The 14,644-nt window shown below is 37.5% G+C and overlaps 2 long non-coding RNA genes across 3 annotated transcripts in view; one reads left to right on the top strand and one right to left on the bottom strand.

The window, feature by feature from the left end:
* Positions 1-14,644, top strand: part of LOC108583839 — a 55,251-nt gene that overhangs the window by 21,072 nt on the left and 19,535 nt on the right. The window contains exons 3-4 of one of the 2 annotated variants that reach the window (XR_001898641.3): positions 5,335-5,451; positions 6,278-6,480. This is a non-coding gene — a long non-coding RNA (uncharacterized LOC108583839). Of the gene's footprint in view, positions 1-5,334; positions 5,452-6,277; positions 6,481-14,644 lie in introns of those variants that run through there. The other variant, XR_004180607.1, reaches the window with a different exon arrangement.
* LOC103880792 lies at positions 6,187-13,245 on the bottom strand. The gene is made up of 3 exons (XR_642023.4): positions 13,148-13,245; positions 11,950-12,032; positions 6,187-6,414 (listed from the first exon to the last, which is right to left on the bottom strand). It is a non-coding gene; the product is annotated as an uncharacterized LOC103880792 (long non-coding RNA).

Raw genomic sequence — 14,644 nt, 5'->3', positions numbered from 1 at the left:
TTACCGGAACTAGGAGTGTTCCTTTTGATCTCCTCCTCAACTCCTGATAAAAATAATTGCTCTGATGGTCATTATCTAGAAGTACTTTTTCCCTGCTCCCCTAGTCCATTACTTCAAACAGTCACTCCTATTTTTGTCCCATAGATTCAAGCCTTGCACACATGTTGAAAACTATTGTGAGTTACTCTGGGCAGGAAACCTGTAGAAAGCTCCTGCATGTAAAGGAGTTTGGCACAGTACCAGCCTTCTCTCTTGCTGCTGATCCCTATGCGTATCACACAGATCCCATAATTACATAGCAACCTTTTGTGGCCTTGACTTTAGTCTAGGATTTTGTTCCCAGTTAGCAAGCCTCGGTTTCTGGTCTCTGCTAATTGTCCTCCTAGATCTGACCCACTTTCTGGACCTAGGCTTCTTATCTTGGCTCATCATCCAGGATTCGGATGATGCAATATCATTTCTGGAAGGGAACCAAGAGGTCATCTAATCTAACCCCTTCACTTTAGAGACAGAAACTGAAAACTTGACCTCATCTTTCTTCTTGGTCCTATCATATCTTCTGGCTTCTCTTGGCCTTAACATCTTTTTTGAGGTCATATGAGAAAAAAAATTCTGCTATACTCATATCCTTTTCCAGTTTAATGAAATTCCCAGCCAGGCACTTACCCAATCCTACCAAGTCTCTAAATTACAAGTGTCAGTAGCAAAAACTTTGTGATCAAGGAAATGGGATAATTCCTAACAAAACATTCTTACTGTGACAGTATCCCAACCAGATGATATAAAAGCACAAACTTTGGACACCGATACTGGGCCAGTCATAACTAAATATACAGTATGCTGAAAACATCTATTAAACTAAAAGCTTAGCAGTAGAAGGAAGAGGGAAAATTCCTCTGAAACTGTTAAAAATCTCAGAAGGGATGGATGTTCCTTCAGAAAACAGCTTGAACAACTTTGTATACAAGACTATAACATTGTAGCTATATCAAGGCCATTCTAAAAGAAAAGTTATTGTGTATAAACTTACAATCTTAGCTGCGAGTGACTTCTAGTTAGAAGAGTAAAGCCAAGTGGAATATTTCATTTTTAAGAGTTCAGTAAAAAGATTGTCTCCTGGTGGAGAAGAACCTATTTATGGGAGTACTTACCATCTTAGCATATTGTCATCTTTGCTACTACCTTTTGTCACTCTCCTCTACTTGTAAGAAGCAAAGGATATAAGGACTTATGATTGTTGCTTGGCAGTGTCAGAAAGGCAAACCAAACACATCTTTGAGCTTAGCAGGAAGCAATTAAAATCAAAATTACCATTGTCACTATGAGATAGATGTAGGAATCAACAAACAGACCTGATTGTAATTAGGTGGTTAGATCAGACAGTCCAGATGGCATACATCAGAGGAGTAGACAGGATTGGAAAGAATAAATTCTCTCTCTCTCTCTCTAAATATATATATTTCAAATATATATATATAGGGCAAAGTTTGGAAAAGTCAGGTAAGAAAGATATATTCAAACATAGACTATAAGTTCAAACATGAGATTTGTTCCTTGGAGTGCAGAGAGCACCTACAGAAGAAACCTTTGTCCACTTTAGCCTTATTCCTGTACTAGGCTATAACAGATAATAGTTATGATTTCTTGACTAATCACTATTTGCTGGGCACTGTTTCAAGTGCTTTACATGTCTAATTTAATCCTTATGACAGCCCTATGGAGTACATACTGTTATTCTCACTTTAGAGAAGATGAAACAGAGATAAAGGATAAGTCACTTGGCCAATGTCCCACAGCTAGGAAGTGTGGAATCTGGAATTTCAATGCAGCAGGCTCACTACAGAGTTGTTTAAGTTGTTAACCACTGTGCTAGATTATCTCCTATATATAACTACACCTTTGACCATCCTCGGTCTTCTCCTACTCTGACTCTAGCACGTACAATAGCAGCCTCTGACAATTTATGAAGTTTTCAGTGCATACAAACAAAATCTCTAACCACCCAGATCCTGTTCTTAGGCCAGCCTCAGCATCAAGAGGCTAAAACTCTGAACACTCAATGTCTATTCCTGCTTAGACTGATAAGAGTCAGTTAGAGCCTGGTCTTGTGTCATATTAAACACCTACAGAAGTCCTACCACCCAGGGTCTGGCCCTACATGATTCTCAGTATGAGTAAAGGAATCTTTCAACAACTGGAAGCTTGTTTCTATTCTGGACTATGTGACATTCACAGAAAACTTTCAACCAACCAGGAACTCTTTCATGGTTAAAAATCTCTAAGCCTAACTTAGAGGTTTTTTTCTCTGAGATAGCCACATCTTCCATAGAAATGTCTGAATTCCAAGGACTTATTTCTGATCAGGTTATCCAGGCAGAGAGAACGACATGTAGGAAGGTCCTAAAAGAGAAACCGAAAGTCAAGTATAACTAGAGCACATAACAAGATGGAGAGTGGTAAGTGAAGAAATTGGAAAAAATATACTGTTCCTAGTTACATAGTTTTGAATCAGGCTGATTGTGTTTGAATCCTGGGCTCTGACACTAATTATGTGGGTTTGCACAAGTTAATAAACTACTTAAAGCCTCGATTTCCTCATCTGTACATGGGAAAAATAATAGTACCTACCTCATAGTGATGGGAGGATGGCATAAGGTTGTGTGTAAAGTATTTTGTACTTACATCATAGTAAGTATTCTTATAAATATTACACAGTAACACGCAAACACATACATGATGTAGATGTAGATATAGATGTAAATCTAGATAGAAAGAGACAGAAAGACAGAGTGACAGAGACCTGATATCTTGGGGTCTTAGAGTGCCTTGTGATCCATGGTGAGAACTTGAAATTTTATTCTAAGGTAATTGGAAACTATTGAAGAGGTTTAAGGAGAAATATAACAAGACTAGGTGTGTATATTAAAATATTACCCTAGCTGTACTGTGGCAAAAGGATTGGACTGAGGCAATTGTAATATATGGGAGACCAATTGGGTGTCAGTTACAATTGTCCAGGGAAAAGATGGTGGTGTTTCAGACGATGATAGTGTCAGAATGAATAGAGATAATGGTAGGAAGAGGGACATATTTGAGATCTATTAGGAAGTAGAAGGGACAGTGACTGGTGAGCACTTAACAATTTCTTTTTCTCTTTTTTCTTTTCTTAATTTCCCCTTTTCCACCCCAGAGAATTAAGGAGAGATGGCTGAAGAACAGGACCAATAGTTGACAGATTAGTGTAGGACACTTTGTGATGCATCTTAGATCCAGGAGAGTTTTTTTTTTTTTTTAACACAGAAGGACAATATATTAATTTTGGTGAAGAAATGTGTTCAAATTTAGATATTGTAAAGAAGAACTATCTCCATTTCAGCCTAGACTAGAAGTCCTCTATATTTTCTACACCACTTCTCCATCCATAGACTCTAAGCAAATGCTACATTCAACACTCCAGGCCTGGGAAATTTGCAAAACCCCAAAAGAGTCTTAAGACTTGATCATTACTGTAGGGCTCTTCATAAGAAAGACTGTACTCAGAAAGTTTGCCAGGAAGGGAAGGGATAAAAAGGAAAAGAGGTGCTGGAAGACTAGATATAGTGAGAAAGTGTGGAAATTAAGAGACAGGGAGAAATAGAGAGAATGAGTGATTCAGGAATGAGAGTGGTCCATGTGGTCCATTTGGTTCATTCTCCAAAAGTTTAGTGAGTAAATACATGCTCCCACCTTTTCCACAAAGGACTTGGGTGTTGTGAACTAAGCTGTATCTGCTTCACCCCAACCAGGCTCAGTGGTTCTTGCACACTCCTAGATACTGCCTTATTAGTCTTGGAGAAGATCCAGGAGAATTTTCTGGATTACCAGGCAGAGAATCTTGTACGCTTCTCTTACTTTCTCCCAGACGTACAGAGTGTCTCCCTCTCTGTGTTCTGAGCCACCCAAAGGTGGGAGTGGAGTGATGCAAGCACCCCAGAGTGGCCACCACCACTCTGACTGCTCTGGGTTCAGACCTGAAGCCAGTACAGCACTGCGTCTCCCCCAAGGCCTGCTATCATTACTCCCTGGCTACTGCCTATGTTTTTTCAAGGGACTCTGCAATCAGCAGGTGGCAAAGCCACCCAGTCCTGTCTCCTTCCGTTCAGGGCAGCAAGAACCACCAGTCTCCAGGTGGATCCAAAAGTACCATCAGGAGTCAGGTCCTAGGGTCAAAAACTTAGAAGTCTGCTTTGTGTTCTATTGTACTACAACTGAACTGGCAATCATACCACAAGATGCAATCCCTCTAACTCTTCCATTCCCTTTCCAAAGGCAGAGGGGCCTCACTCTATAGCCACCACCACCACAGACTGTAGGGAGTACTGCCAGACTACTGCAAGTGAGACCGTGGGTCCTAAGGTCCCAGGGCTCTTTAGTGAGCATATGATGAATGCTGCCTGGTCTTGGACTCACCCTTCAGGATAGTAGTTTCCTTTCTGGCCCAGGGCAGGTACAGAGATGATATCTAAGAGTCAGTCCTAGAATCAGAGACCCACTTGATGCCCTACCCCACTGTGGCCATGTTGATACCCAAGGTGCAAGATGAAGTCCCCTCAACATTCCCTCTGTTTTTCTTAAGCAGAAAGAGTTTCACCCTGTATCCACCACAGCTAGCAGTATGGTAGTCTTACCTGAAGCCAGCAAGCCTTAGCATCTCACTCAAGGACCTTGATGTAGTACCTGGGTATTGCTACTGGTTATTCAGGGCCAAAGGGCTCTTCAGTTAGTAGGTGATGAATGCTGTCAGGACTGTGTTCTTTCCTTCAAGGCAGCAGGTTCCCTTCTGGCCCAGGGTATGTCTAGAAGTGCTGCCTGGAAGCTAAGGCCTGGAACAGGGTCCTCATGACTCTGACCGGTGCCCTATCCTGCTGTGGCTGAGCTGGTATCCAAAATGCAACACAAAGTCCTCCACTTCTTCCCTCTCTTCACCTCAAGAGGAAGAAAGGGGTCTCTTTTGGAGCCAAAAGCTGTACAGCCGAGAGTTTAGGGGAGGGGTAATGCCAGCACTCCCTTAGCTGCTCCCACTGATGTCTCAGTGGGTCACATGCACCCTCAGACCACTATTTCTGGGCCCAGTTCAGCACTAGGACTTAAGAGTTGTAGTCCCTGTGGCCTAGACTGCCTATCAAGTTTGCTTAGAAATCCAGAGCACTTTGGCCCTGGGTGGCAAGGTCTGCATGAACTCAAGTTCCACCCATTGGGATCCAAGATTCCCCTCTGCCTAGGACTGGTTTAAATGCTCCCTCTGTGGGTGGATGTCAGCTGAGTTTTATTCTGTTTTCCTTTCTGCTGTAACAGGACAGCACTGAATTTGATGCCTCACAATTGTTGTGCTGTCCCTTCCCCAATGCCCAGAGATGCTCCACTCCACACTGCTGCTGGGGAGTTGGGGAGAGGTAGTGTCAGTGATTCAAGGTGAGTTTTTTTTTTTTCTATCTCTTCAGTATTTCTTTCAGTAATGTGGAGTTAAAACCAGGTACTATGAGGGCTCACCTAAATTTTAGTTCTTATATGGTTGTTTTTATCTGTGTAGATAGTTGTTAAATTGGTGTCCTTGCTGGGGGTGATGTGCAGTGATTGGTGGAGGCTTCTATTCCACCATCTTGCTCCTCTCTGGGTACCCTTTAAATAAAGGAGGGATAAAGGAAGAGAAGAAGGAATGAAGGAAGAAAGGAAAGAAGGAATCAGGGGCCCAGGTCATGGGATCATTCTACAGCTCCAGTCAGTTTACAGAAATCATTTAGCAATTCTTAGTTTATTTTATGGAATTTATTCATAATGAAATTACATATTTCAAATAAAATTCCTTATTTAGATATGATGCTTTTGTGTAACTCCTTAGCTTTAGCCAGTAACTAATAAAGTACTCAGTATTCTCTTTGACCAATTTGCAATCAATCGTTTATGCATTTCACTGAGCACTTTATAAAGATGCATGTCATAAACCAGTATGCAAGTGTTATGCTGCATTTTGGTGATAATAAACATTTGCCATCCCTTCTTAGTTAATGAAGTTGGATATTGGAAATGAAAATTTTGTTCAGGAGTCATAGAGTGAGAGAGGGGTAAAGAAAAAGTTCAAGGTATAAAGAGATAAGAAGTGATGGCATAAACGCAGAAAGAGAAGTAAAGTGTTTAGAGCATAGATAATTCATACTCAGTGTTTTCTTAAAGTATTCTGAGTATGCTTTTAAAATGATCAGATGGCCATATAGTACACATATATGTTTTTTTTCCACAGAAAACTTAATAGTTAGATTTCAATTGCACATGTTCTATCCTATAAGGAATGTCTGACTCTTCATAACGTGAGTATCCAGTGTGTTGTTTCTCTCTTTGAATGTAGCTTGACTTTGGAACTCCTGGTGTAGAAAAACTCTGCAAATAAGTGAAAAATATCAAATGTAATTAAATGACATTTAATAAAATTTTTATTCTCATTCAGATATGCTTATATTTAGTTATTTTAGAAATCTATTTAATCACTCTCAGAAATCTGTAGTGATTTAAAACAACACATTAAAATATCTTATTTTAGTAAAATAATTTCTGGCTGATTTTAAATAACCATTAAATACTTGTAAAATAGTTCCTTCATACTGGTTTACATATTGGGCAATCCAGTTTCCATACTAAAGTAAAAAGCAAATGTTACAGGAGAAGATTTACATAAGAAAAGCAAATATTTATTTTTTATCATACTATAGTACCAAGTTCCACACTCTAGTATTACACAATTATGAATGTTAGTACTGTATTAACACAAAATTAAATTTGTTGCATTTATGAAATATTCCATTTGTCTTTTTTGTATGATCATATACACACATTTTAAAATACATGACTAATTGTTTTCACAACATATGTTATCATAACATTATTTATGTCACATAACCAGAGTTTCGTCTCGGCACAGAATTGTTTTATGATAGAGGTTCATGCTAAAACTTAATTTCCCCAGCATAACATGTTACTTTTTGACAATTAAAAATCTCCATTCATAAATTTACTTTTCCAAGGACCATAAGGAAACATGTCCATGAACATTTAAAAATGTCATTTTAAAACAGATCTGAGAAAATATGAATACTGTAGGCCTTTATTTTAAGATTTTTTTTTTTTTTTTTACTGAATGGAAGATTTTATTTTTTTAAGTTTAATTTTAAGTTCAGGGTTATATGTGAAGGTTTGTTATATAGGTAAACTGTGTGTTACAGCGGTTTGGTGTACAGATTATTTTGTCACCCAGGTAATAAGCATAGTACCCAATTGGTGGGGGGTTTGTATCTTCTCTCTTCTCCTACTCTCCACTCTAAAGTGATCCCCAATGTCTGTTGTTCTCCTCCTTGTGTCCATGTGTTCTCATTGTTTACCTCTCACTTAAGTGAGAACATGTGGTATTTGTTTTTATATTCCTGCATTAGTTTGCTTAGGATAATGGTGAGAATTTTTTATGTTTACTGAAAAACATTATACTGGCTGTCTTCTCCATTCATACAAGAATGGTTCAAAAATTTAAAATATATATATTTGTTGTCCACCACTTTGTGGCAGGCACTGCCTCTGATTAGAGATTAGAAGGTGTTTCAGAAGGAGTTTAGGGAATTATAGTCAGAGAGATAGGCAGACCACTAGGAGAGTATTACCCTGGAAGTGTTCAGGAAACATTAAGTATTAAATGTCTATAGAGAGATCAGATAAGGTGAAGTCTTAAAATAGGGTTTTGGATTTGATATCTAACATATTACTGGGACACTCAGTGAGAGCAACTTTAACAATGTGCTTTAACAGAATGCTGAGTTTGGTTACCATGTATCCTTGAAATAAAAGTACAGTGAGAGCTTTCTTGGGGAAAAGTTTAATTTCTTAGCAGAGACAGATAAACCTTTTCCACGCCTTTTCCTAAGGAACTTTAGGCATGCTCTTTCTTGTCTTGGGCACTATCTTTCCCTTACCAATATCCATGTCACTTCAACTTTTTGTCTTATTTTGCCTCTTCCACCTCCAATCCTGCCCCTACTTCTTGGAAATTACTACCACCTATTTGTCTTATTTTGCCTCTTAGTTACTACCACTTATTTGTCTTATTTTGCCTCTTCCACCTCCAATCCTGCCCCTACTTCTTGGAAATTACTACCACTACTTTTTGACTGACGTTTTGACTGCTCTGACCCACTTCTCTTTTGGGTCTCTTATCCACCTCTTGCACCATTATTGCTTTTCTTTTGGTGGCTATAATTAAGGGTAATACTGATACACACACTGCACCACAGGTGATTGCATCACCCTTGTCATTCTCTCTCACTACCCTCTGAGCTTTTATTTTGTAGTACTTATCACAATTTTTAATTATATACATATTGACCTGTTTAATGTATGTTTCCCTCCACTGTAATATAGTTCCATAGGTCAAGACAATAACGTTTTTCATCATTGTTTAAATACCACAGGTCTTGGCACATACTAGGCACCAGTAGGTTTAACCAATTGATTGAATGAATGAAAAGGTTACATTCCTCAATTAGTTTCATTCAGTTTTAAAAGATTATCTGTCCCAGGCTTTCTATAACCTTTAAGGTCACCATTTTTTCCCTGTTCACCTTGTCTTCCAGGAAAAAAGCTGAGCTATTCAATTTTAGTCCTCTTTAAAGGGTAAATTGTTGATTATGTGGACACACATTGAATGATACCTTCAATGAAGTACATTGATTGCAGAAACCCCTTCTCTGGAGCATAGGAAGAACCTGTGACTTGCTTCTGGCCAATATGGAGAAAATGATAGGGAATATCAATACAATAATTACTCTCTTGAATACATTGTTATTTAGGACTCCATCTTAGCAGAATGGAGCTAGCCATTCTTCTGCTGGCCTTGAAGAGGTAAACTGCAATGTTGTGAGAGGGTCTATCAGAGGGCCATGTGGCAACCGCAAGTGGCCTATAGGAACTGACAGTGGCCTTTAGATGACAGCTAGCAAGGAAAGGGGTAGGAAAGAGAATGAAGTTCTATAGTTGCAAGGAAGTGGATTCTCCCAACAAATGCATGAGCTTGGGAGAGGACCCAAACTCCAGATGACAATGCAGTCTGCCTGACACCTTAATCACAGCATTGAAAGACCCTGAGTGGAGGACCCAGATAAGCCATACTCAGATTCCTGACTCATGGTGCTATAGTTTCGATAACTGACCCCTCCAAATCTCATGTTGAGATTTGATCCCTAGTGTGGGAGGTGAGGCCTAGTGGGAAGTGTTTGGGTCATGGGGGCAGATTCCTCATGAATGATTTGGTGCCATTCTCTCAGTAGTGAGTTCTCAGTCCATCAATTCCCATGACCACTGGCTGTTAAAAAGAGCCTGTCACCTCCCTGCTGTTGCTTCCTTTCTCACCATGTGATTTATGTACATGCCAGCATCCCTTCATTTTCTGCCATTAGTGGAAACAGATTGAGGCTTTCACCAGACTCCCCGTCATCTAGCCTGCAGAATCATGAGCCAAATAAACCTCTTTTCTTAATATTACCTAGCTTTAGGTATTCCTTTATAGCAAAACAAAAACAGACCAAGACAGAAAGTTGGTACCAGGGGTGGGGCATTGCTATAAAGATACCTGAAAATGTGAAAGCAGCTTGGGAACTGACTAATGGGCAGAAGTTAGAAAAGTTTGGAGCACTCAGAAGAAGACTGTGAGATAGGTGAAAGTTTGGAACTTCCTAAAGATTGGTTGTGGTTGTGAGCAAAATGCTGATAGAAATATAGACAGTAAAGGCCATGCTGATGAGGTCTCAAATGGAAATGAGCAACTTAATGGTAACTGGAGAAAGGTCAGTGTGACACTGTAGCAAAGAACTTGGCTGCATTGTGTCCATGCCCTAGGGCTTTGTGGAAGGCTGAACTTAAGAGTGATGACCTAGGGTATCTGGTGAAAGAAATTTCTAAGCAGCAAGGCATTCAAGAATGGCATGACTACTTTTAACAACTTACAATATTATCTGGGAGTAAAGGGATGACCTAAAGTTAAAATTTATGATTAGAAAGGAAACAGAGTGTAAAAATCTAGAAAATTTGCTGCCTGGCCATGTGATAGAGAAGAAAAGAGTGTTTTCAGGAGAGGAATCCAAGGATGTTGTGGAACTACATTCTCTCTCAGTGCCATTCTCTCTTACTTAATTCTCTTAATGATTTTACATGTCCCATGAAAGTTGTTTTTTTTAGTTCTGTTTTTCATCACTTGTCCTCATAGATGATATATGTTTCCTAATATACGCTAAGTACATTAGAAAAACCTGTTTTTATTCAATCACACAGCTGACATTTTGTCTTACTGCATAATCAAAATCCTTAAAACTACTAATCTGTGTTTCCTTAATTTATCACTGTGAGGTCACTCATTAATTCGTAGTGTGTTTTTTGGGGGGAATGTTATTTTGCTATGTGGTCAACCAAAGATATCCCTCTCAAAAGAACCACAACTTATTATGTTAACAAATACCAGTTACCCATTTTTGGTGAACTAGCTCCAATTTTCTATAATTCATTGCACTTATCAAGAAAATTCATAAAGATAATTTTCTGCTGATCATCTGTTTCACTGTTTTCTGATTGTTTTTAAACACTTCTACAAGGAAATACTTTGCATTCTATGTTATTTGTTAACATGTCTTATAGCTAGTGATCAGTAATTAGCTAGTGTTCAACATTAGCTTGAGCAATGTACTATTTAATGTATTATTTAAGTGGACTAAAACACAAAATAGCAGTTGCATTGCTAAATTATGGTAATTTAATGACTTCAAAAACATTAAGACCTGTCTCATCTCTGGGTTAACCAGTCTAATGGCATTTAATCAGTTTTCATTTGATCTGAAATCTCCTTCTAAAGATTCAAATTTAAATATAGATTATGCATACTTATATATAAGTATGTTAATACATATTAAGTATTATATATACTATACATTTGGTTCATATTTCCTAATCCCATTTTACAAAATAAAATAGTAGTGACAGTGAGTCATATAAACTAAATTTCCTGAACATTTGTCTTGAAGTTTGTCTAATTCTACCTGACATAATTTGTCTAATTCTATCATACCATTTTGCTATAGTGAGATCTTAGTATTTATTATATTACCTTTACTTGAATTATTACGTTGATAACCATATATAGAGATTGAGATGCATAATATATACAAAGAGTGGCTTCATTTGCGTGGTTGATAAATGCTTGTTCCCTTAATTTGCTTAGGTTTTTTGTTCCTTGATAGCCACATCAGTTATAAGATGGATAGATGTAAAGACTGTCCTCTTTGGACTCATGAATCATAAGGCTATTTTAAATGAAAAAAAATAAAATAAATATTATAGGACTCTTTAAAAAGTCAATCATAAACTGTTACGTGTTATGATGAAATCGAATGTTATGACTATAATCTGTGGAAAGCGAATAAACGAAGTCTTTCAGAAGTTACGTTAGATTGACATAGCAGACATAAAATAATGGCATTCTCATAAAACTGAAAGAATGAAACAATTCTCCTTTTATTCTGTTTCTCACTCAAACTAGGGTTCTTGTTAGGGAATATTTTCTGTGGTTCTTTCTTGGAATGTCTGAGAAATTACTATGATACTTAAATAAATGAAGTACAATTTTTTAAATCTTACAGATTAATTTTAGTACTGACATTTTTTCTTAGGAAATGTGTAAAAGAGCAATCTTCTGCTCTAATATAAATACAATTATGTAGATATTCACAGTTAGAAACATTGTTATCTCTATGTTCCGTTCCCTGAAACCCTACCTTCTACCAAAAGATAAATACATAAAACTATCTACTAAAATTATTCCCAAATAAGATTCTGCTTTCTCTCTTTTTAGTATTTACATGCTTTAACATCCCTTTTAAGATAACTTACTTGTAATTTATTCCAGAGAACCGAGGTAGTGGAGATACAGTTCTTCTGGGAAGGACCCTCTGAAGGGATGAGTTCCAGAGATTCTGCACATTGATTTTTTGAGGGAAGAGAAGAAATAGCCATGATTTTAGGGAAATTTGAAATATAATATATAATAGCTCACATTAATTCTACATTCTAATATTTAAATATCAAGATAGTTCCAGGACTAATCTTTGGAAATGACAAATAAACAAAGGTAATTGCTACAGGGAAAATGTTTATATATTATATTTACTGTATAGCAAGTCTCTTTCTATCTTTCTGTCTATTGTTTGTTTGTCTGTCTGTCTATCTATCTATCTATCTATCTATCTGTCTATCATCTTCATCGCCATCATCACTTATCTATATAGGGATATCAAATGGCCCACTGAAGAGTAAGTGCAAATTAAAGATACATTTCAGCCACCACTCTAAGCAGTAAGTGACCTTTCCATCCAAAAGGGTTAAATTTAAATCCCCCTTCCCATTGTCATAGTTTGAAAAACACATATCTCCAGAGGAAACACAGAAGACAAAAATAACTCAGGCAGCAAATACTTAGGTTGAATACAGAGACCTGCAATGTCAAACAGCCACAACATATTCTAAAGGGTTTTGGAGGGAAGCTAATCCATAGAAATCAACTGATAAAGACTTGGTACTTAAAGACTATACTCTGAGTAAGTACATAAGTAAAGACCAAATTGCAGGAATATGGGCATTGAAGCAAGAATTTGGCTTTAAAACAGACATGACGCATATAATATTGGATCAAAACAAGATCTACACAGAACCTATTCTTGTAGCCACACCAGTTAAGAGTATGTACATATACAATATGTATTGTATGTATGTCTATGCATATACATATTATGACATGATCATTTTGATTGAGTGATTTTGAAATCAAATGTATTTTTGCTAGCCACTTTGATAGTTACTTTTACATGAGGAAGTTTGATGCAGTCTATAAAATAATTCATTGCCCTTTGTTTTAAAAAGATTAAATAGTTTGTGAAATATATACCATGAACTACTCCTAAGTTTCATCTAATGCCCACAACCACCTTTGAGGGGTAGAGATTCTTAGATTGGTAATAATATCGAGGGTAAGATAGAGGTTAAGTATCATATGAAAAGACAAACTGATAGAAACAGGAAAAATAAGACAGACCCAGTATTCGTCCTCTGTTGTTTAGATACTCTTTTTTGATCTTTCATCTCTCCTTCTCTGCCTCTTTTCTGCAATCTTCTTTATAAGAAGACAGAAAACCACGATAAAACAAAGAAAGAAAACCATGATTTTTGAAGTGTGAGTTCAACAAAGATTGGCAAGAAAGCTTCACTTGTGCCTATGGCCAGTCCCTCTGACCTTTGCTTCCTGCTGTCATAGTGGGCAGAATCAAGGGTTCCAGACCATTCCATGTTCTTAAAGGGGCCACCTTTCCTTCCAGGGTGGACTTAATTTCATTGGTCTAGGCTTCTTTCTCTTATCAGGCAAGAAAGAGTAGTATATCTGATGGGATGAAAAGAGGCCTATATAAAATTTGGATTTGGGGGCCCTTAACACAGATTCTTTAACTTTGGCAGTGTGGATGTCTTAGGGAGGATTCCTTTGGAAGCAGTAAGGGTCTCTGGATGTAGAGGGATGCCTGTGTGCCTCTTTTTTTTTTTTTTTTTTTTTTTACCAGTTTGGACCAAATTTAAACTTATTAATTCAAACCCAGTCCTCGATCCAACTAGGCAGATACAGAAAATTGTTTGAAACAAAACTTAAAGGGTAGAAAATTGTAAAGTAGATAGCAGGGCCAAAGAGTAACAGCAATGATGAGATTATTTTTGAGATCAGGTCTCAGAAATAGTGGTGGTAGTAGTGGCTGTAAGAGTGTGGCACTCCACTAATATGTGCACATGAGGGTTCAGAAAAAAACAGCAGCTGGTTAGTGAAGGCAGGTTTCTCTGAAAGTAGTGACCATATCAAACTCTGGAAGTAGGGTGACATATAATTTCTTGTCCAAACCAGAACACTTATGAGAGTGGCAGTGACAGCTGTTAAGGTTTACTTTAAAATAACAGGCAGAAGTGTGTAGAGGGAAATTTATAGCACTAAATGCCCTCAAGAGAAAGCAGGAAAGATCTAAAATCGACACCCTAACATTACAATTAAAAGAACTAGAGAAGCAAGAGCAAACACATTCAAAAACTAGCAGAAGGCAAGAAATAACTAAAATCAGTGCAGAACTGAAAGAGATAGAGACACAAAAAAAAACCTTCAAAAAATCAATGAATCTAGAAGCTAGTTTTTTGAAAAGATCGACAAAATTTATAGACCACTAGCAAGACTAATAAAGAACAAAACAGAGAAGAATCAAATAGACATAATAAAAAATGATAAAGAGGATATCATCACCGATCCCACAGAAATATAAACTACCATCAGAGAATACTATAAACACCTCTACACAAATAAACTAGAAAATCTAGAAGAAATGGATAAATTCCTGGACACAGACACCCTCCCAAAACTAAACCAGGAAGAAGTTGAATGTCTGAATAGACCAATAACAGACTCTGAAATTGTGGTAATAATTAATAGCCTACCAACCAAAAAAAGTCCAGGACCAGATCCAGATGGATTCACAGCTGAATTCTACCAGAGGTACGAAGAAGA

Source organism: Papio anubis, chromosome X (assembly GCF_008728515.1).
Source record: "Papio anubis isolate 15944 chromosome X, Panubis1.0, whole genome shotgun sequence".
In the NCBI taxonomy this organism is placed as follows: Eukaryota; Metazoa; Chordata; class Mammalia; order Primates; family Cercopithecidae; genus Papio; species Papio anubis.
Note: the sequence above shows the minus strand (reverse complement) of the source record. Positions and strands in the feature narration are given on the sequence as shown.